This window comes from Dermacentor andersoni, chromosome 11 (assembly GCF_023375885.2).
Source record: "Dermacentor andersoni chromosome 11, qqDerAnde1_hic_scaffold, whole genome shotgun sequence".
Classification (NCBI taxonomy): domain Eukaryota; kingdom Metazoa; phylum Arthropoda; class Arachnida; order Ixodida; family Ixodidae; genus Dermacentor; species Dermacentor andersoni.
Window position 1 is genome coordinate 106,737,619 of NC_092824.1, and position 20,529 is coordinate 106,758,147.

At 47.5% G+C, this 20,529-nt stretch overlaps 1 protein-coding gene across 4 annotated transcripts in view; it reads left to right on the forward strand.

Annotated features, from left to right (window-relative positions):
* LOC126539405 (latrophilin Cirl-like) overlaps window positions 1–20,529 on the forward strand; it is a 507,732-nt gene that overhangs the window by 73,383 nt on the left and 413,820 nt on the right. For all 4 annotated transcript variants that reach the window (XM_055075343.2, XM_055075342.1, XM_055075340.1 and 1 more), the window contains exon 2: window positions 19,803–19,839. The gene's annotated coding sequence lies outside the window, so the exon portion shown is untranslated. The remainder of the gene's footprint in view (window positions 1–19,802; window positions 19,840–20,529) is intronic.

Here is a 20,529-nt window from a genome sequence, read left to right on the forward strand (position 1 = left end):
GGCCCAAGTTATTAGCATCAGTGCAGCACTACGTCAAGACTTGTCGCGAGTGTCAAAGGCGCAAGACTCCATCCGTAAAACCGGCCGGCCTCCTCCAGCCAATAGAGCCACCAAAAGCCCCATTCCAACAAGTCGGTATGGACCTCCTTGGACCCTTCCCAACGTCATCTTTAGGCAAAAAGTGGATAGTTGTGGCCACGGACTATCTGACCCGTTACGCAGAAACTGATTCCCTGTACAATGCAACGGCTGTCGAAGTTGCAAAATTCTTTGTCCATAATATCGTGCTCAGGCATGGCGCTCCCACAGTTGTTATTACCGATCGTGGAACGGCCTTTACTGCGGACTTAATGAAATGCTTGTTGCAAATGACACATACTGATCATCGGAAAACTACAGCGTACCACCCTCAGACAAACGGTTTAACTGAACGCCTCAACAGAACACTGACCGACATGCTTTCCATGTATGTCGACGTTGAACATAGGCTGTGGGACGAAATTTTGCCATACATCACCTTCGCATATAATACGGCCGTTCAGGAAACAACACGAGTCACCCCGTTTGAGCTTGTATTCGGCCGAGAAGTGACCACAACTTTGGATGCTATGTTGCCGTTAGATGACGAAAACCATAACTCATCTGACCTAGATGATTTCTTGCAACGAGCCGAGGAGGCACGACAGATGGCAAGGTACCGAATACGCCGCCAACAACGCATCGACTCCAGCCGGTACAACCAGCGCCGTAGTGAAGCTCATTACCAGCCCGGTGACAAGGTGTGGATATGGACCCCAGTGCGACGCCGTGGACTGTCTGAAAAGCTTCTGTGCCGATACTTCGGCCCTTACGAAATACTTCGTCGCATAAGTGACGTCACTTACGCAGTGAAATCCGCTGGACACGAGAGCCCAAGACGGCGCAACTCCACGGAAGTTGTCCATGTTGTCCGCATGAAACCCTACCAGGAGAGGTCATGAACAAAAAAAAAAAGTGAGATCCCACAGGAACCCCTACTTCCTCTCACGCATCGGGCCGATGCGGTAAGGAGGGGGATAATGCCACGACAAACTTGGTGACATTCAAGTTGCGCGCCCTTTGCATTGGGCACTGTACAGTGGTGTTGTTCAGTTACAACAGGCAGCGATCTTCGCGGCACGGGCAGCCAGTTGGACCCGGCTCGCATGCGCCACGCGCACGAGGTGTCACGCGAGGAGAAGAGGAAGACTGTTCGAGCCCAGTCTGGGAACGCGACTGCCGCGGATTTCTTCACGACCGCAGTTACCTTTACTTGTGGGCACAAGTTCGCCTTTAATAAATATCCTTGTTTTACTAACATCGTTACAATATGCTGCCACGGATTTCGAGGTATTTTCTCGAATCAGGACCGATTTTTAAGCACCCGGAACAAAATGAAAGCTATCGGAACTTCCTACGCTTACTCGTTAATTTGCTAAAAATGCGCTGTATATTCCTGCTGTAGCGAGAAACTAGGCAGGAGGGGACGCTGTCAAAATCCCTAACGTCATGGTGTCCTGGTGAGGGAAAGGGAAGGCGATGCCGCCACTCGACTGCCACCGATCAATCGCGCACCCTCCGGCTCATCTGCGCTCACCCCGAAAGTGGCCTCTCCGGCATTTTGGAAACGTAATTTACTATTTCAAGTTTAACCTAACCCTCTTCATTGGCATCCCATTAGAAAGCGAAGTGAACCCGAATACCCGCACGGACAGCGTCTTTAATCGCGCCGCCGCACTTTCGCACTCGTTTCTCACGGCTGACTCCGCGCATTCATTTCTCCCTGTGCACAAGCAACCTCATAGCTCGCCGAGCTTATCGATCGCAAAGGGGCTTCCCATTTGAATATCCGCGCCTAATGCCCAAGTAACTCCTGGGTCCGTCTTTTTCTGTCTTTCTCAAATATTTCATCCGGGGGGCTCTTATCGCCAGGCTGAAGCATGGCTTGTTTATAATTGTGTCGTGCGGGGCACGGGGCAGAGCTGAGGGAGTGGTTCCAGTGCATTGTCAATAGCGCGCATACGCCGCGGTCTCATACAGATTCGGTCTCAGAAGGTTTGAAGTGTGGTTTGTTGGCTTGGCTGGGCTTGTCTGGGCGTGTCCCTCGATATAGACCTTCGGGAGCGCATAAATTTTCGCGGACGCGTGCTGATACTGGAACTTGTCGAACAAGATCTGCAGCTCTTATTCCGAATAGTGTGTGTGTGTGTGTGTGTGTGTGTGTGTGTGTGTGTGTGTGTGTGTGTGTGTGTGTGTGTGTGTGAGAGCGAGAGAGATGACAGTTCACCAAGGCCGTTTCGATCTGTGCTATATTGTTCTTTTGCAAATTTTTTGTTGCTGCCGGGTTGGGCTTTTCTCGGCTTATACAGATTAACGAAATTCACTCTGAGTAAGAAATTAATCAACCGAACTTGAAGAAAAAGGTGGGAGGGAAATTGGGGGGGGGGGCGCTTTAGTTGACGAAGGGTAACTAGGGGAAGGCACTCGCTGAATTTCAACTAGCCTGAACTCTCATTTCAGCAACGAAAGCAGCGGACAACATGGTTCAAGTGCGCCCTTAGAATGCAGTATTCCGCTTTAAAGGTTTTACTCAGTATTGCTGTAAAATGAGTGTAATCATTCAGCAAGCTGTAAAGGATGCCTATCGTTGCTGACGTCATTCAAGCTCCGACTGGTAATATAAACGGCTAGCCGTTTTCTTGCGTAGTCAACCAAAGCGATAGGAGTTTGCAACGACGCTGTACGCTCCAAAAGTTAAGTGTGGCTGATCCTGATGTTCCTCTCCGCAATGTGCGTTGTGCAATTCATTCCCTTTACCCCCTTTCTCCCCGCACAGCGTAGCCAACTGGTCTGCTCTCGCTAACGTCCCTGTCACTTTCTCTCTCTCTCTCTCTCTCTAATATGCTAATAAAGAAAATTAGTCGTCCATCCATAAAATGAAACTACCGAGAGATTGACACTTATCCATTCTCCTCGGAACAATTAATAAGAGCTTATAATATTCCCGTAGGATAAAAGGCCGCAGTCAGATTCTGTAAATACCTTCTTTGGTAATGCATTTCGCGCACATGTATGTATTAATGTGTATATGCTTTTTTTTTTCGTTCTTTGTTTTTCATTCGTCCTTTTTGTTTCATTCCTCATCGCAACAGGAGTAGCCTGTCTAGACTGCCAGGAGGCTCAGCTCTCCAGATTTCCTCAAAACGTTCTCTCTCACTCTCTCTTTTCCAATTTGTCATCTGTAATCTGTTCTAGTGGGTCTAATCAGCGGATACTCCTGGTCGAATAAAGGTACGCTCTTCTCTAAAAACAGAAAAAAAATTAATTAAAGTCCCGTATTTACGTATTACCTCGGAAGACGACGCGACTGAATGTAGAAACTAGGACGAAAACGTTCCGTGATCTTGTGATTCTGTGAACTTGGGGTCCTTTGTGAACTCTAAATCCAGTGCGCTCACATTAATTGTTCAATTAAGGACAAAACCTGCAGACATGCCATTAGTTGTCAGTCGCACGACTTGCTTGATGTGCTATGAACTGACGGCCAGGATAGATGCGGGGTGGTTGGGCGCTTCTGTAGTTGTTAAATTGGATGGGAGACATATTGTCGCGAAAATTAAACCTGACGCGTTAGCGCCTCGAAAATCTGGCATAAAGTTATGTTCTGCGACTTTTGCCACGTGGGAAGACTTTCGAAATGAAGGTCAGTGGCACTGATGAGTCTGACGTCTATTTATTACTCTGACGTCAGCACCTGCAGAGGGCGCGTAAGGCGCGCTAGGGCGCTAGACCCCGCCAGGTGGTGCGCGCTGCGCTTCTTCCTCGAATTTTGGTTATGGGAATTCATTGTGGGTTTTCTTTTTCTTTGTTAACCTAGGTAGGACATTAGGCAGTATAATAGTAGGAGCTTGGTGGCGCAACACACCGCCCCGTTCCAAAGTGGACGCTCACAACATCATCCATCCATCCAACCATACTCGTCCTCCCTCGCTCCTCTCCCCCATATCGTGCCACGTGAAAGACGTTCGCTCGCTTAATCTAAAGAGCACCAATGCCGAGGTGCGAGAGCCACTAAAAAACACTTAAGTCGAAGATTAGGGTCGCCTACCATTTTGACTGTAGTTGGCGTGCTTTCTGTGGAATTAGACTTTGCTTTATTTGTGTATTTGTAACATTCATTTTTTTTTTCAGATGCGTGCAACATACCTTCTGTTTATTTACGCGTTGCTGCCAATGCATTTTAGCGACTCGGCACTTTTGGCTGTTGCTGTTTTGAAAGATTTTGTCGGCGCTGTGCTTTCCTGCGTTTAGGATAAATTGGGCATTCTAGATAACTTGGCCGAAAGCACTAATTTTTTTTCTCAGTATTTAGTATCCAGCCGACTGTGCACTTCATTGGCTTATATTGTGCTCGCCTGAATACTGAAGCAGTTTATTTTCTTGTCTTTTCTTTTTTATGTGTGTTAACTATACTGGATAGGTGGGTTTCAGTGGGCCTGCTTTCCCATATAGATAAGAAATAATATGGCCTTTGTAGAATCACACCAGGGCCGGTCCCGAAAGGCAGTTGAAACCTGACATTCAACATACTCGGTAGCCTTCTATGTATTTTTTTTTTCTATTAGTACCCCGTACGGGCCTAGTGCATTGTTCCCGGGAGCTTTCAGCTAAGCGCTGAGACTTCGGGATCACGCTCAAAGGGCGCGTTATAGCGGTGCCATCCCGCGAGAATGGCAAAAGAACGCGCAGCGCGAATGCCCCAAAAAAGAGCGAAGCGCTAAGCGCTTCAGACGTAGCCACCTTTAGTCTGCTAGCAAAGGCCGCTAATTACCTCGTTGCTTGGCAGCGCTCGCGAAACGTTCGCTCCTGTTGCTGTTGTCCCGGGCAGCTTACCGCTGCTGCTGCCACTGCTTCTGTATCGGTGCAACCGCTAGGCGGCGTCGTTGTCGGCGTCGCGAACGTCGCGAGCAGCACGTCCCTCCCTTTGGCCGGCACGTCTGGCCGCGGCTGCGGCTATTTTGTACTCACTTCACCCCCCTGCTCTTCTGCTGGTTCTTTGTCTCTCTTTTATGCTCAGATTCCTTGCTGTCTGTTCCATAGCGTTCATCGTCGCCCTGCGTCTTCTTCAGGCGTCGGATCCCACGGACGCCTGTTTTTCTCGATCGTTAGTGCTTACTTTTGCAGCGTGCTTCCTCCTGTCTGTCCGCGCAGGCACTGCTGTTGTCGTTGGCTCGATTTTCTTGGTTGCTCGTGCATTGTTGTGCCTCCGCTGTTGCCGTTGTTGCCTGCCGATCCTCAATGTTTCGGTGCTATACTGCTGCCGTTTCACCAGTAGCTGCTCTGCCGCTGGTGTTGTTTTTGCTGTCGTTGCATGCTCTGCCGCTACTGCTCGTTTGGCTAATCGATGCTGTCTTTCTTTTCGCTTCTTTCTTTCCTTCTTTTTCCTGTTGTCGCCGTAGTACTGTCGTTGTCGCGTGCCTTCTGCGCTGTTGGTGTAGCGGCTACTGCTGTTGCCGCTGCTGCGGTCGCTCACTTTGTTGCGTGCTGCTGTGCCACTGTTGTTGTGTGCTGTCGCTTCTGTCGTAGCACGCTGTAGTGTTGCTGTATGATACTGCGCGCGTTGTGTCGTGTTGATACTCTTATCGGTGTTGTTGCAGTTGCTGCCGCATCCTTGCTTATGTCGCATATATTTGGCGGCATTGGTGACGTTATTTCATATCGTGGCACGCTATCGCTTTTCTCAATGCTGCCGGCGTGCTCTCTCAGTGTAGCTATGAGCGGTTTTGTCTCTGCTTCCGTTGTTCGTGTTGCTGTGCGCTGTCTTCTCGTCGCTGTTATCGCTAACTAAACCTTAATTAAGTGCTGGTTTGTTGCGTGTTCGTTATGACCGTTTTTTTTTTTTTTTCGCTGTTTTTGCGCACGAAGCCGCCGTCGCTGCAGGTAGCGCCGTCTTGCAAGTTCTTGCAACTGTCGCGTAAATTGCTTGAGTGCACACGCCTTCCTAGAGACGAACTCAAAGCCCTGGAGATTAGCGCGCTTCGTCGTACGCAGGCGAAAGGTATTAAGCGGCGTACGACAAGAAATTTGCTGCCTCTCAGCAGCAAAGTCAAGGTACATTAGCGCAAGTAAGAAGGACTGTCCGGGCTTTTTAATTAGTGAGGCTTAACTATAGGCGAACAAGACGAATGATTATGTAGAGAAAGTGGGTGACGCTACACTAATAGCAATTTCATTTCCTTGTTTTGTTATGTCGCCCTTGTTTTTTTCCCTTCCTTCTGTAACGGCGCGTCGACTGCTATTCTTAAGCCGCTTTAATTCGCGTACCCTAAATATTCAGCGCTTGTCTTAAGTGCAGAACACGTTTGAGTGTTCCTTTTTTAGGTATCCGCCGTGGAGGCGTAAAGACTATCGCCTTGCGCTACTAAGCACGAGGTCGCGGGATCGAATCCCGGGCGTGGCGGCTGCATTTCGATGGGGCTGAAATTCAAGCTACGCCCGTGTACCGTTCATTGGGTACACGTTAAAGAGCCCCAGGTGGTCAAAACTAATCTGACGTCGTCCGCTATACGGCGGGCCTCATAATAAAATCGTGGCTTTGGCACCGGAAACCCCAGAATTTAATTAAATACATTTTGTTTTTCATACATCAAAACATCTTTCTCCGTATTACTCCTGCTGGAAACATGGACGGTTCCTGCTGACGTGAGCTTTCTTGTTGCTTACGCCCCCGTTTACTCATGGCGCTTTTTTTATTCTTCTACTGACATGGTATACGTGGGCTACGTTTCTGGCACTTCAAGGCTCTCACTTTTCAAATCCACTTTATCCTGTGCGCTTATATTGCGGTCAATACTGAAGGTTTGCATAGTTTGACAATCTTTTGGCGACAGATGATAATCATGTCGTGGAGAACGCGAGGGTAATTGAAGCTGAGATGGAGGAAAGTAAGAGTGCGCGGCCTTGAAGTAAATGAATTAATAATTAGGTAAGTGGAAACCACGTCGGGCGGCATGCAATGGGCAAGGATCTACGGAGTGTACAGGTAAATGATAGTGCGTCGTGAGAAGAAAAAAAAAAACAGACGGCTAAGCCCCGATACCCTTGACCGCAGCAAAAGTTGTTGCCTGTGATGGAGGAACTCAGTAGACAGGTGGTAATATTAACACAACACACTACGTATGCGCTTAAGTACAGTACGAGTAATTGGTCTCGATGTAGACGGTGTAAATCTCGCAAGCAAAAGTTTGAATAGGAATGGGGTCGAGAAACGTTTTTCTTCGACGCAGCTGAGGAATGCTATAGACTCAAATCTGACGATACAGCCTACGCAGGCGTGCTCGACAAATGCAGTGTATTGAGGCGATTTTAGGTTGTGGAGCTGTGTTAGAAGGCATTTAATTCTTTTTTTGCTGATGACGGTATGTGGTCTGCAAATTTTTATTCGCGAGTGCACGTGGTGAAGCTTCACACATATGTTCCACTGAAAACACACCGCAATGCAAATTATATTCCCCTCTGCAGGCCGCTTCGAAATGATCAGCATACCAACTGAAAGCTCGGTGTTATCCCGAATGACTTTAACGTATTCGTTTTGTTCATTTCTTGTAATCGAGGTACTGTGCCTATTCCTGAGCAGGCCGATACCATTGTTGAATATGTACAGTCGCGTTCAATACGAGCTGCAACAGGGTGTCCGCGATCGAAAGCGACCCCGAGACCGCATACACGGCGGTGTGCCGACGTACGAAAAATTTGAGAACTAACACCGTTCCAATTACTCGCGTTTATTAAATACATATATTTTTTTTCGTATGCCGGCACTGCCGTGGGCAGTCTTGGTGCCCCTTCTACCACGGCACCTTGTTACGGTTCACGTAGAACACGACTGCATCGTGTTTTGACAACAACAAAATCAGAACAACAGCGACAGCGACAGGTCATCCTGTGTCTCGTACTCCTCCTCTCTGGTGCATTCATGCACGTCCCAATGGTTCTCACTTTCACATTTCCCCGTTTTAGACGTCCGACTCATTCATCAACCGTTTCGCGTCTAATAACGCAATAACCTTCGAAAAATATATAAACGGCGCAATGCGCAATCAAAGGGTGTTGAACTTCTGTCACGTCGGAAGCCGCCGGGAAGCAGAATTGCGCAGCGGCGCGTGGCAGTCACCCCGCGGTAATGAACGAAACGAAAAAGAAAGAAAGAAAGAAAGAAAGAAAGAAAGAAAGAAAGAAAGAAAGAAAGAAAATCCTGTGTCGCACCGGGCGTCCAGTTTTTTTTGATTGAGCAGTCAATCTGAGCGAAATTTCGCCCCAATGTATATGGGAGACGCTGACGCCTCTCCCACAGTGCTTTGCGACGACGGCAGCGACTACGGCGGCGATGGAGAATTGCGGCAGGCGCCCGCAATCGCCATCACGTAAATGTTGTACTCATTAAGAAAGTGATTTGGGGCGGGCAGTTCGAATCAAAGTGGATGGGCTTTCGTGGCGCGTTGCTTGGAGCTTTGTGCGTCGCCCTGTCCTAGGTATAAGCCTGCTGTTTTTGATCGCGGATAGAAACTTCGTGACGAAGAAGATGGGGAGGGGGAGGGGGGGTTTACTCTGCAGCCAACCACGTCTCTATCGCGAAGCAATTAAGGAATTGGCGAGTAGAATTACCTGTTTCCAGGCTCGGCCGCTTCTCGCGTGTGCCGCCGCGGGCCCCATTTGACTGAGCGGCGAACGCTGATACGCTGGCGTATTACAGCAGATGTTTGTGTCGTGTGTTTCGTCGTATGTGAGATGTACCAGTCGGTGTTCTTCCTTTTTTATTATTCATTTTTTAGACTAATTACTACGCGAAACGGGTTTCCGAGTTCATGTTGTTGGTTTACCATCTCGCATTCGTGTTAGTGTTATTGGCTGACTGATTGATTGATATAATTTTTTTTGTTACACAAAGCTTGCGAAGACTAATAATATTTTACAGCGGCAAAGTGGACGATGAAATATACAATCTTGATCATATGTAAAATCAAGTATACAATCAATCAATATAGTCAAATCAAATATACACTCAATTATGCTACGTACAAAAGTATTTTTACAGGAAAAAGACCATATACACATGCAAAAGTGCAAATGAATCATTTATCTTAAAGCTTTGATTACATCAGACACCTAGCTATTGTTTTAAATACTGTCGTTCAAGTGCATTAGTAGAATGAAGTGACATTTTTATGGCAAAATGAATACCGTTCCAGATTTTAATACCAAAAAATTCTAGCAGACGTTCACTGTATACATTATTAGAGAGACGAACATTCAAACTACTTTCTACTTTCCGCTAATCGGCACTAGGTCGGGATGCTGTCGCCGACAGGTTGAAAGTCAACAACATTGGTCAAACAAACGATCTCTGGAACAAAGGATGTTACACAAAGGGACCTGCCTTCCTCGGGTTGAGGGGTCCTAATCGAAGCATTGGCAACAACACGAGACGTCTTTACTTCGACCACTTTCGATGACCTCGTGTCTCCATCGTCCAGCGACCCTCGACCCGCTGTGGTGTCGTAGTGGCTTTGGCTTCTCGCTACTATAACTTTGGCTGCAGCTACTTTGGCTGCAGCTACTATAAGCACGAGCTCACGGGATAGAATCCCGGCCACGGCGGCCGTATGTTCAGGAGGGTTGAGGTGGGGGGATGAAATTAAAGAAGAAGAAAAAAGGAAGGGCCCAGGTACCGTACCTAGGGTTCACGTTAAAGAACGCCAGCAGGACAAAAATAATCCGGAGTTCCTCACTACGTCTTGCCTCATAGTCATATCGTGGTTTTGGCTAGTAAAACCCTAGAATATATGTATTTTGCTCCCTGCCAACCTCCGTCGTCTCGGGAGAGATTGAACAAACATCGCTTTAAAAGTCTTTTGTTGTCGCACTGGCGTCGGCGGCTTCCAATTTCCGGCAGGCGACGTCTCGTCGCCGCGTCCCAACCCCGTCCTCCTTCGCTGTACCTGCGCAAGTTCACAGAATCACTCGTCTCTCAGCGACTGAAGGGATGCCGTGCGTGGCCCCCTCCTAATCTGCTACGGGATCGGAATGCGGCATCTCCTATGCGAGGCAGATCTTAATCTCTCTCCTTCTATTATCTGATTTGCCGAGAGCCAAGCCACTCCTTTGTTCTTCGCCGTTTCTGTTGTCGTTTCGTGTCGTCTCCCGTTTCCAGCCCCGCTGCCGTCTTCGGCATGCCGGGGATTCCGTAGTACCAAGGCGGACGCGCTGTCGTTCCTTCCATTCCTAAACGGAGCGGAGTTGCGCTTTACTCCGGAAGATCGGCACGTGTATGTATGCTCTTGTTTAATCAAAATTCGCTGCAGCTTCGAAAATCGCTTAGGAGGAGCGCTACGCCAGTGGACGCGGATATAAACGGACACAGACAGACAGACAGACAGACAGACAGACAGACAGACAGACAGACAGACAGACAGACAGACAGACAGACAGACAGACAGACAGACAGACGGTTAGATAGATAGATAGATAGATAGATAGATAGATAGATAGATAGATAGATAGATAGATAGATAGATAGATAGATAGATAGATAGATAGATAGATAGATAGATAGATAGATAGATAGATAGATAGATAGATAGATAGATAGATAGATAGATAGATAGATAGAAGCAGCTACAGGTATACAGGTGCTCCTTTGTATTCATATATTGAACCCAGTGTACACAATGCGGCGTCCCTCATAGCCAGTGTGCTTCTTCGCGACTGTAAACCCCTCATTTGATTTGATTTGTTGTTGTTCCACCATGCATGCATTGATTTGATTTTACTAGTTTGTGTGTATATCGCCGATTCCGCACTTTATTATAGCTGACCGGGCAACCTTGAGCAAATTGTTCGTTAAGGATTACAGGCACGAAGGGCGTTCCCAGCCCCTTGCTATTCTCCTGCGACGCTACTCGCACCACATAGCTTCAACTTCCTTCTGCTACGGTTCTCTTGCGCGTTGCTCTGTACAGTGATTAGCGCACGTGCTCGTTCTTCTTTGTGACTCATCCCCACCGCATTGCGTGCAGCAAACATCGCCCCACCCTGCCTTTCCTACGCTCTTCAAAGAAACGCGATCATCCCGAGGATTCTTTCTTTCCTAGTCTGCTTTTTTTTAATCTCTTCTCTCGCCGGAGGCGAACAATTACCTCTCTTTGTGTGCCCTCAAAAGGCACACCGTTCAGTTCACATTTTTCATGATTCTTTTCTGTTTCTTTTCTTCATTATAGCAGTTCACCGGCAACGCCCACTTCACTTCCGCACAGTGCTAAGTATTTTCGTTTAACTCTCTTCACGTCTGCGGCAGCCCCCCCCCCCCCCCCCCCCCCCTAGCGCCATTCCATCCTCCTGCTTCTCAGACTGACATCTTCTTTCCTATACTCCCTATCTATCTACACATCTCTCAATTGATGCGCTTCAAATAACAGCGTACTCCCGCAAGAAGCGATATGTGTGTTTGGCAGGAGGAGAGGTCCGTGCGTTTTTTATTATTTTATTTCTTTCTCGAGTCCCTTGAACATTTTCTTTTCCAGGGCTGGACTCGTTTGCGAGTAAGACGAGCCTGCTCGATTGCAGCCGTAAGTTGAGAATACGGAGATAGAGATCACGGCCATATCTTCGCTTGTTGGGCCGAGCATAATTGCGGAAGGATCGGGGAGTTGTCCGCCGCTACCGTGGAACACGTTTAAGAGGCATTTAAGATTAATATTAAAGGCGCACGAACGATGACTGCGAACTTATCCACGTAATGCCCCGAACACAGTTCCACGTGAAGAAAAGCTCGAACTACTAGTTCGCCTCCATTTCTGGAAATGGAGACAGAGAAAAGCCGTGAAACTTCAGTTATAACCTAATTAGCATAGTAATTAAATAGTAATTTGTTTTCTGAACTATCCACTGCTGCAGACGCTACCGCGCACCAGAAAAATAATCCACTATAGTCTATGCGTTAGGCTTCCCGTGGTAGTGAAGAAACTGAAATCCGCGGCTCTTCACTGCGCAAGACTCCGTCTGGCTCCGGTAGCCTTTCTGAATCCTGTTGCAGGATTCAGAAAGGCTACCGAGGCAGAAGGCAGACATAAGTATACTTAGATCTGTCTTCTGCCTCAGCAGTGCCAGGTTAAGCAGACGGACTGGGCCCTCGCCGTCAACGTCCGGCCGTTGTCTATCGTCCGGCGTCCGCGACAAGAAATTAAATCAGAGTTTTGAGGCATTCGAATAGCGTGGCGCAGATGATACGTTGCGCATGGCAGTGCAAAACTGTGCTAGGAAGTAGTTCTGCAGTGGCAGGGACGCTCTATCGAGATGGACGATTGGAGTTTTGTTGGTCAGTAATTTAGAATTGTCATTTCAGTGGCACATGTGGCAGGTACAGGGCCGGCAACGCCAGCCCATGCACGCAAGAAGAAACGAGAGACGGGTTTCGTAAAGAAATACTTTTGGGGCCATGCGATGTCGCGCTGACTTGCTCAGGTTGAGGATTCGGCGACGAATCTAAAGGAGTATTGTTATTCGATTTCTTTTCCCGCCGAATGCTTAAAAGGACACTAAAGCGAAACAATAAATCAGTTTGGACTAATGAAGCATTGTTTGAGAACCCTGCAGGCAGTCATTTAAAAATAAAAAATAGTTTGATTATTAGATGAGGAAATGAAGGTCCAAGTATCAGTATTTGAATTTCGTGCCGAAACCCCAGCGCCGGTACGTCAGCGTGACGTCAGGGATTCCAAAGTATGTTTTCGCATTTGGGCCGCGTTGGCTGAATAAAGGTTCCCGAAACTGGTCATGCTTAATATTTGGTTCTTTTAGAACACAATGTAGTCAATCTGTACCGCTATATATAATTAGTAGGCCCTAGAAGATGCCATCAAAATCCAAGACGTCACAGCCTCCAGGTGCGGGAACTTAAAGGCTAAACCCCATTAGCGCGATTTTGTGCGCGACAGCGACGAGCGACGGGTTCGCGCGACGGATCGGGCCGTCGCTTGAACAGATCGCTCGGTCTTGTCGCGCGATCGCTCGGTTTTGCAAATCTAGAATTCGTCGCTCGTCGCCCGGAAGTGCTATGAGCGACTAGCCAATAGCGCAAAGCCGGAACTGGACGTACATAACTCCAGCACTTCCGATTGTCGCACGGAACGAGCAAACAATTGAATTTTTATACGTGCAAGGATAAGAACCTACTGCAAGACTTTCAGAAACATTTTATGCTGCTTTTTACAGTAAAATACATCAACTTAAGTTAATAAAGCACGCGTCACGCTAGTTTCGGCGCCTATATTGCTGCCCTCATACCGGCAACACTGGGGAGACGTCGCTTGAAGTCATCGCTCGCATGGGGTGCAACTTGTAGGCGACGAGCGAACGCGACAGCCATCCCCATCGCGTCGCTTGTCGCTGTCGCGTGCAAGATCGCTTGCATGGGGTTTATACTTAAGGCGTCGCCACCCTTATTTCGTTCTTGCGCTTTTTCTGGCTTACCAAACGTCTTATCGTTGTAAGAGTGGTGTTGTTGGTGTTGTAGAACGGTAATTTACTGATGCAGAATAATTCATTTTTCACTTTAGTGTCCCTTTAAAGATAAATGGATGTGATGAATTTCTTGCCATTCTAAACTGATTCAGCACCACGTTTGTTAGCACTTTGCTAACCTAATGTTTAGTGTTACTGTATCGTTCTTCAGTTATTTCAAGGAACGTAGTAGGTTGCTTTAGAAATAGAAGACACAAAGTTTGGGGACGCTGTCGACCAGTCGTACAAAGGAAAACAAAGAGAGTACAATAAGATCACGCAAACGACCATCAAAGAAGTTTGGGTTCTTGGTTACCTAAAACTGCTCGGGGACGCTATTTCTAAAACTCCCTAGTGTGTTATGTTCAATGCATTGTTAGCTTTGAACTGAATTACAGGGGAAAACAAGATCCTTTGCCGGGCTTTATGACCTGCTGTCTCTTATCCCTCTTTCTGTAGTAGAGGAAACGCCAATAAGCATTCAGTAAACTTACATATAACATCCAACACACATACACCAATACACAGACACACATAAACAAAAAGAGAAGCTCTAGCGTCACTTCGACTCCACGCATGTGCCTCCCTGGCATACAGCTTTAACGCAGAAACTACCCGGCGGCTGGAAACCGCTCTGGCGGAAACTGCTGTTTCGGGTTGGAATACGTGACCGGCCTGACATTATAAACAAAGGTGCAAAAGAATGAACGCGGCAGGAAGTCGGACACGTCCGGTACATAAGCGGCCCCCCCGGGCAGTATTGAGGCCACAACTGGCGACCCGCAGCGTCAACTGCAATGCCGACCTGCGGTCTGCAGCCCCCACTGGTCGTTTTGTCGTTACCTCACGTCGCGGCTACCGCTGGACCGCGCTGCTACTGGGCTGGTGGTGTTAGGAACGGCAAGCGCGCGGTCAATGGATGTCTCGGAAAGCGGGTGGAGAAAAAAAAAAAAAGGATCCCGTACTGCCTGCACCGTCGGTTGAGTTTACACAACGAGGGAAGCGGTGCGCGCGTCTAATAGCTGCTCCGGCCTGCCCAGTATCGCGCTATGTTTCGCAACGCTGCTTTCGCTGCGGCGTCGATGAATCAAGGGCCGAATTATTGTCTACATTCAATTAGGAGGAAACGTCAAGCTTCTGTCTTTTCTTTTTTAGTTTTATTCACCCGGACTGTCACGGTGTGAAGAAATTCGGCTGTATGTCGTCTGTGCCTTCCTATCGCGCTTGCCAAGTCACGTTTTTAATTTTTACAATGTCACGTTTTTAACTTCTACAATGGCACGCTCTAATATTTTTCAGTGACACTTTCCTAACGTCTCTAAGTTACGTTGTCAACTTTTAACGAGCCGCGTCCTTAACTTTTACTAAGTCGCGTTTTTAAATTTTACCGTCAAATTCCCGACAAGGAAGCTTTTTGGTAAGCCAATGAATACACAGATGAAAGACGGGTGGGTATCGACAGCTTGAAGTCGGCGCCGACCACTCATGCTGGAGACGTCAGGGGCTTTGACCGATTCTGCTCGTGTCTCGTTAACTGATGGTGAATAATGAAGCATTCCGTTGGCATTCTTACGGCGCTAAAGGCTTTACCGTGGAATCTCTGATAACTTTTTTCCCACTCAGAAACTGTCCGAATAAGAGAGACAGAGAAATGCAATCTTGAAATCCGTGATTTCACAATGACGATACCGGCGCTTCGGTTCCAGAGTGCGACTCAAGAAAACGTTAAAAGAAGAGAAAACTTCGTAACCATTACAGACTGGGGAGGGTGCGTTTTCCTCCCGCATACCCATCACTTAATAAGCAGCAGGCGGTGGCGTGGCGCCTCCTTCAAACAAATACATATGCAAATCCGGTGTATTATAATCATTATTACCCAGACCAATATTCGGCCAAATGTAAATTTTGTCAAGAAAGGGCGGACCTGGATCACGTTATCTGGGCCTGCCTTCGGGCGCCCCGACAGGGCCAAAATAATTAAGGATCGGAAGCAGTGGGAGACCGTGTTGCTCAGCTCGGCCCCCGAAGACCAACTTTTGGCCGTCCAGCAGGCCGAGGATGCCGCTAAAGCTCAAGGGCTTCTGACCGCCATCTAGGCGGGGAACGCTATATATAGTGTGCTGGTGCGCGTGCGTGCACGATGCTCATGCCGGCAGATGCAGGCAGAGCGTCGTCTGCATGGGTCCGCCACTCAGCCGACTGAGCGGCGGTGTGCTGACCGTGCGGCCATTTCGCTTCGCAGTTTTTGAATCCAGAGAGTTTCTTGCACTATTACGCAGAGGGAAATGTGGCGCTGCAGCGCTGTTGTATGCATGTATGGCAATGCCGGGATATAGTGGCTTCGGATTGGGGCCTCGTTCTCGAAGAGCCAGCACATGAACCTTGAATGCGCGCCTGGGTATAACATCGTTCCGCCTGTCACAACTATTCTTTTTCCATTAAAACAGCACGTAAAGAGCTGTTCTAACTTTAATATTGCACAAAAACAGTTTTTTAGATCACGAGGACTTGTGCTTGGGTGTACAATTATATGGAACGTAAAAAGTATCGACGGGCCGCTAAAGTTAGAGGACAGACGACGAGGTCCGCCCTCGCTTTGGACAGTTGGTCGTCTGTTCTCGCTTTTCTTCGCTTGGTGATGCACTGCAGCTGAGAAAACTTCTTTGAAACGTGTGATACGGGTGAAGTAAAACCTTTCATGAAGCTTTTGAAGTACGCATTAGCAGTGCAGCCATATCCACGCTTTGGGTGAAGCCTTGCTCAACACTGCAGCCCAACACAGGACTATCATCACCCATATACCGTCATTCCCATGACGGCACAGTGCCCCTTAGGAAACAGCCATAGACGGTGGCGCTAGATTCACCTCTAGGTAACATTGTGAGAAACACTACGCTTGCAGCCAAACGCACCACGCGTCTCTGAAGACTCTTTTAAGCGTCCGCCTGCCAATCGCACATGTGCCGTTGACAACGGTACCGCATGACAGCGAAGATGCGCTTCGAGCGTCCGTATAGCTGCTGTCACAGTAAAGTATTCTTGCATATCTGTATTAGTAAATTACTAGGTAATTAACTACCTTTCCCACGGTACCAACAAAGCAACGCTTGTTGTTAGAAAAGGCTTGGTAATTCTGACGTGCTGACAGAGAAAACGCAATAGCAGAAGGCGGGTGGTGACGCCGTTTTGCAGTCTCGACACCATCTTGCTGTGACGTCACTGATTTTGACGGCGTCTCGCGCCAGGTAGGATTCTCTGTCAAGAAAAATGGGGCCACATTGTGTTCTAACGAACCAAAGACTGAACTTGGGAAGCTGCAAGAAATCACTTATTACTGAGCCACAACGACCCAAATGCGAAAGAAAATACCTTTTAGTTCCTGACGTCCGGCTGATGTAACAGAGCCGGGGCGCAGTCGCGCAACTCGAAACATCGGAATTCGGGATTCATTTTCTCATCTAAAACACAGCCTATTACTGCAAAATTAACGAAAAGAGAGTGTTGAAAGAATACTGCATCAGTCTAAGCACTCTAGCTCGAAAGTGGCACCGTGAACGGCGGAGGCCAGAATCGTGACACGTGGACGAACTTTGCCTCCTCCCTTCGGCACTGGTTCAGCACGCCCCGAGACGGGTACGGCGAAGGGAGAACGTAAAACCGGCCCAGGGGGAGAGGAAGATTTGCTGGGTGTGGCCTCGGCCGCGTCGCGTGCCGTTCTTTGGCGCCATTGGCACGTTCACGGCGGCTGATGGATGTCTCCATCTCGAGAGAGACGTCCGCCGCAACACCTATTCTACTGCGAGGCGACAGTGAAGGATGCTTTGGTTTCGTCAATTAAGCCACCGTCGGGGTCGAATTACGTGTAGAGACACTCCGACATCGTCTACTCTGTCCGCCTTTGGGCAAACTATACGAGTCTGTGTTACGACAAGTGGGACGCTGTGGAACCGGTACAGCACAACATGCAAGCATGCACTGAAAACCATGACGAATACGTGGTGTAGGCGACAAATGTACCCCACAAATACGGAAATGCTATATCTCGGCCTTTTCACGCTTAAGCGCATCTTAGGTACCTGGCACTTTCCACCAGACCAACGCCAAGCACTCAATTTTTTGTTTGATGACCTTTGATCCACTGGCTGCCTGTCAGAGCTCTAGCTGTCATTCGGACTCAGCGAAATCAGGATAACAAGTTAGACTCAAAATTTTAATCGCTCAAGACGTCAAAAGTGAAATAAGCATGTCAAGTTGTGTTATTCTTGCATCTCGCTTTCCTCTGCCCTCCTCCTTCTAGGGCGTTTCTCTCCCCTCTTTCCCTCCTTTGCAGAGCAACATGTAGGCGAATACTAGTACGCCGGCCAACACGGCGCATAGAAATAAACGGTAGGATCGATAGCGCATTGGGTCTCGCAGCGAACCTTGTCAAGCCAACTCCCCGTGAAAAGCCATTCCCTTTGATCTTTCGCCAGCAGGATCGGCCGAACACGTGACCTCTGGAACTCGCCGTATTGGCCGGGAACATTTGGTTCCCGGTAACTTTTAACCGGCGCGCACATGTTTGGCTGCCTTCCCCATCGGGATTGCTAAAACCTACCGCGCTCTTAGACGTGAAGATCACGTGTTCGGCTAGCTCGTTCGGCTTCAATTGTGCTTAGCGATGCTCTCTCCTAATTCATTCCTTCCTTCATATTCCGGCTTACAGGATTTCTCTCTCATTTTATGCCCGGAAGCACTGTATAGGACAAGAAACGAGCCGTAGATTGATGGGAAAGAAAAAAAGATAGTTGGTGGCGTTGTCGTGCGACCTCGGTAAAAGAGGACAGAAAATCTCCGAATAGATGCGCCTCGTTTTGGACAACATTTGGCACACTCGCAGCTCAATTAGCGGATCGTTGTTGGGCCGTGAGGAGGTAGCTCGTGCGTTCTACGCGCAACGGAAGTGATTCTGGTATTCTTGAACAATACAGCCTTTTCAAAAATTATCCATGACATTCAATCGCATTTCAACTGAAAGTCTCTTCAATGCAACGGGAAGTCATTTGGAATGGAACGAAAATTTCCCAAAGGCTTTTGTAAGGTCTTAATGAGACTTTGTGAACATGTTTAGTTCGTGTATACGGTGTCCCTGCGTGTACGTGCTGTTAATGTGTTTGTCTGATTATTTTGTAAGCCATAATTATATCCCAACTTGTCGGGCTCTCTGGGCTCAAATATAACAGAAACTGATTTTGCGCAGTGAATTGCTGCTTCCAAAAATAAACTACCCTTCTGAATGCGGAAGCTTTCCGCGAAATTTAGTTAGCAATTGCAACGTCAGAATCGCCGCTTTTGTTTCCCTGCCACGTCAATCCCCTGTCATGGTGTAATGCAGTTTGGCGTTGTACTTGCGATTCTGAATTGTTAACTTAATAAGGAGATAAATTTGAGATAGACAGTGTCAAAGTCATAAATGTCAAAGTATAGACCATTCGTAGTGTATCAGTAACTTTGATTCGTCCCTAACGAAACGTCAAATTTTGTGTCAGTGAATGAGGATTGGTATATAGAAGTATTGTGCATCATTCGCGTGTCAGCGAAGCAAGAGCGTGGGTTAGTTTGTTGGACGTATTTCTAAAGTCTTCCGAGACAATATTTTGGTTCTGTTTCACTGAGGGTGGCCTCGCAGCTGTATCTCTGATGTCTTACGTTGCGCCTAGCGTAACTAAATTAGCAGTCTGACGTAATAGTTTGGCGGAAACTCGCAAGGTAGACAGTAGTGATTAATTAAGGGAAAATCAGACGTCCGCCAGTTACGTTAAACTATTGCCAACTACTGCATCCAACTATTACGTCAAAACTCTTGCCTTTGTTTCGAGTTGTTGATGAATTCGACTTCTCCCTGCCTTCTGCTAGCCGCCTGGTTAGCTCAGCTGGTAGAGCGGCTGCCGCGGAAAGGCGGTGGTCCCGGATTCGAGTCCCGGACCAGGACGAATTTTTCTTCAACTGTGAGGCTTTTCTTTCGAGGAACTCGCATGGGTTTCCTTTGTAGCAATTGCTACGAACGGGCGGATGTCTGATTTTCCTTTAATTAAATTGCCAGTTCTGCGCGTTTGTTTGGGCCCCACTCGTGTTCTCATCCTCCGCACGTTCCGTAATCTCTCGCACGGGCACTGATCTAGTCTTTATTAATGAATGAAAAATGTCAAGCATGTCTGATGACCTATCGTTCTTCTATTTCCTTTCAGAATGATCCCGGCTTCGGCGTGCCACCGCTCCTGAACCGTGAGTTTATACTTTTTATTTACCTTAAGGAATTTGTCGAAGACGCTTAGATATACAAGAAGAGGATGTGGCGCTAGATTCTGTACTTGAACGTTTTACTGGTTATTCAATAGAGATAGAGATAGTTTAATAAAATTTGGAGTAGTTTAACCGTTTAATCATCTTTTTATGCTCACGCCTCTTTGATACCTCACAATTGTGATTTATGTGCGATGAGCTTAAGCAAAGACTGCGGTAGCTTTTTTGATACCCCTAAGGGCGACATTACAATCGCGGCTAGTTCAACACATCAATTACTAAGTCATTAATATACTGAATAATTGTTTCCTGCAAAATACATTTCATTTATTCTTGCGTACCAATGTACTTTCAGTAGCTAGAAGTAAAGGCGGACAAGTTCTTCACATTCTACTTGATGTAAAATCGGGCTTGGGCTTTCCATTACAAAAGTAGTCTGAAAAATATGTTGAGTTTATATTGACTTGACGTTTGTATTGACTTGAATTGTAGCTGAATGTCATGCATAAGAGAATCGAACATCGCAAACAGCAATACTTAAGGGGAGATGGCAGACACGGCACTTACTATCAACGATTCCTTATTGTATATCACCTACCTATCGAATGTGTTATAGCCTGCAAAAAACGAAATTTGCGCAGAAAACGCAACAACCATTTCATCACAGGCCGC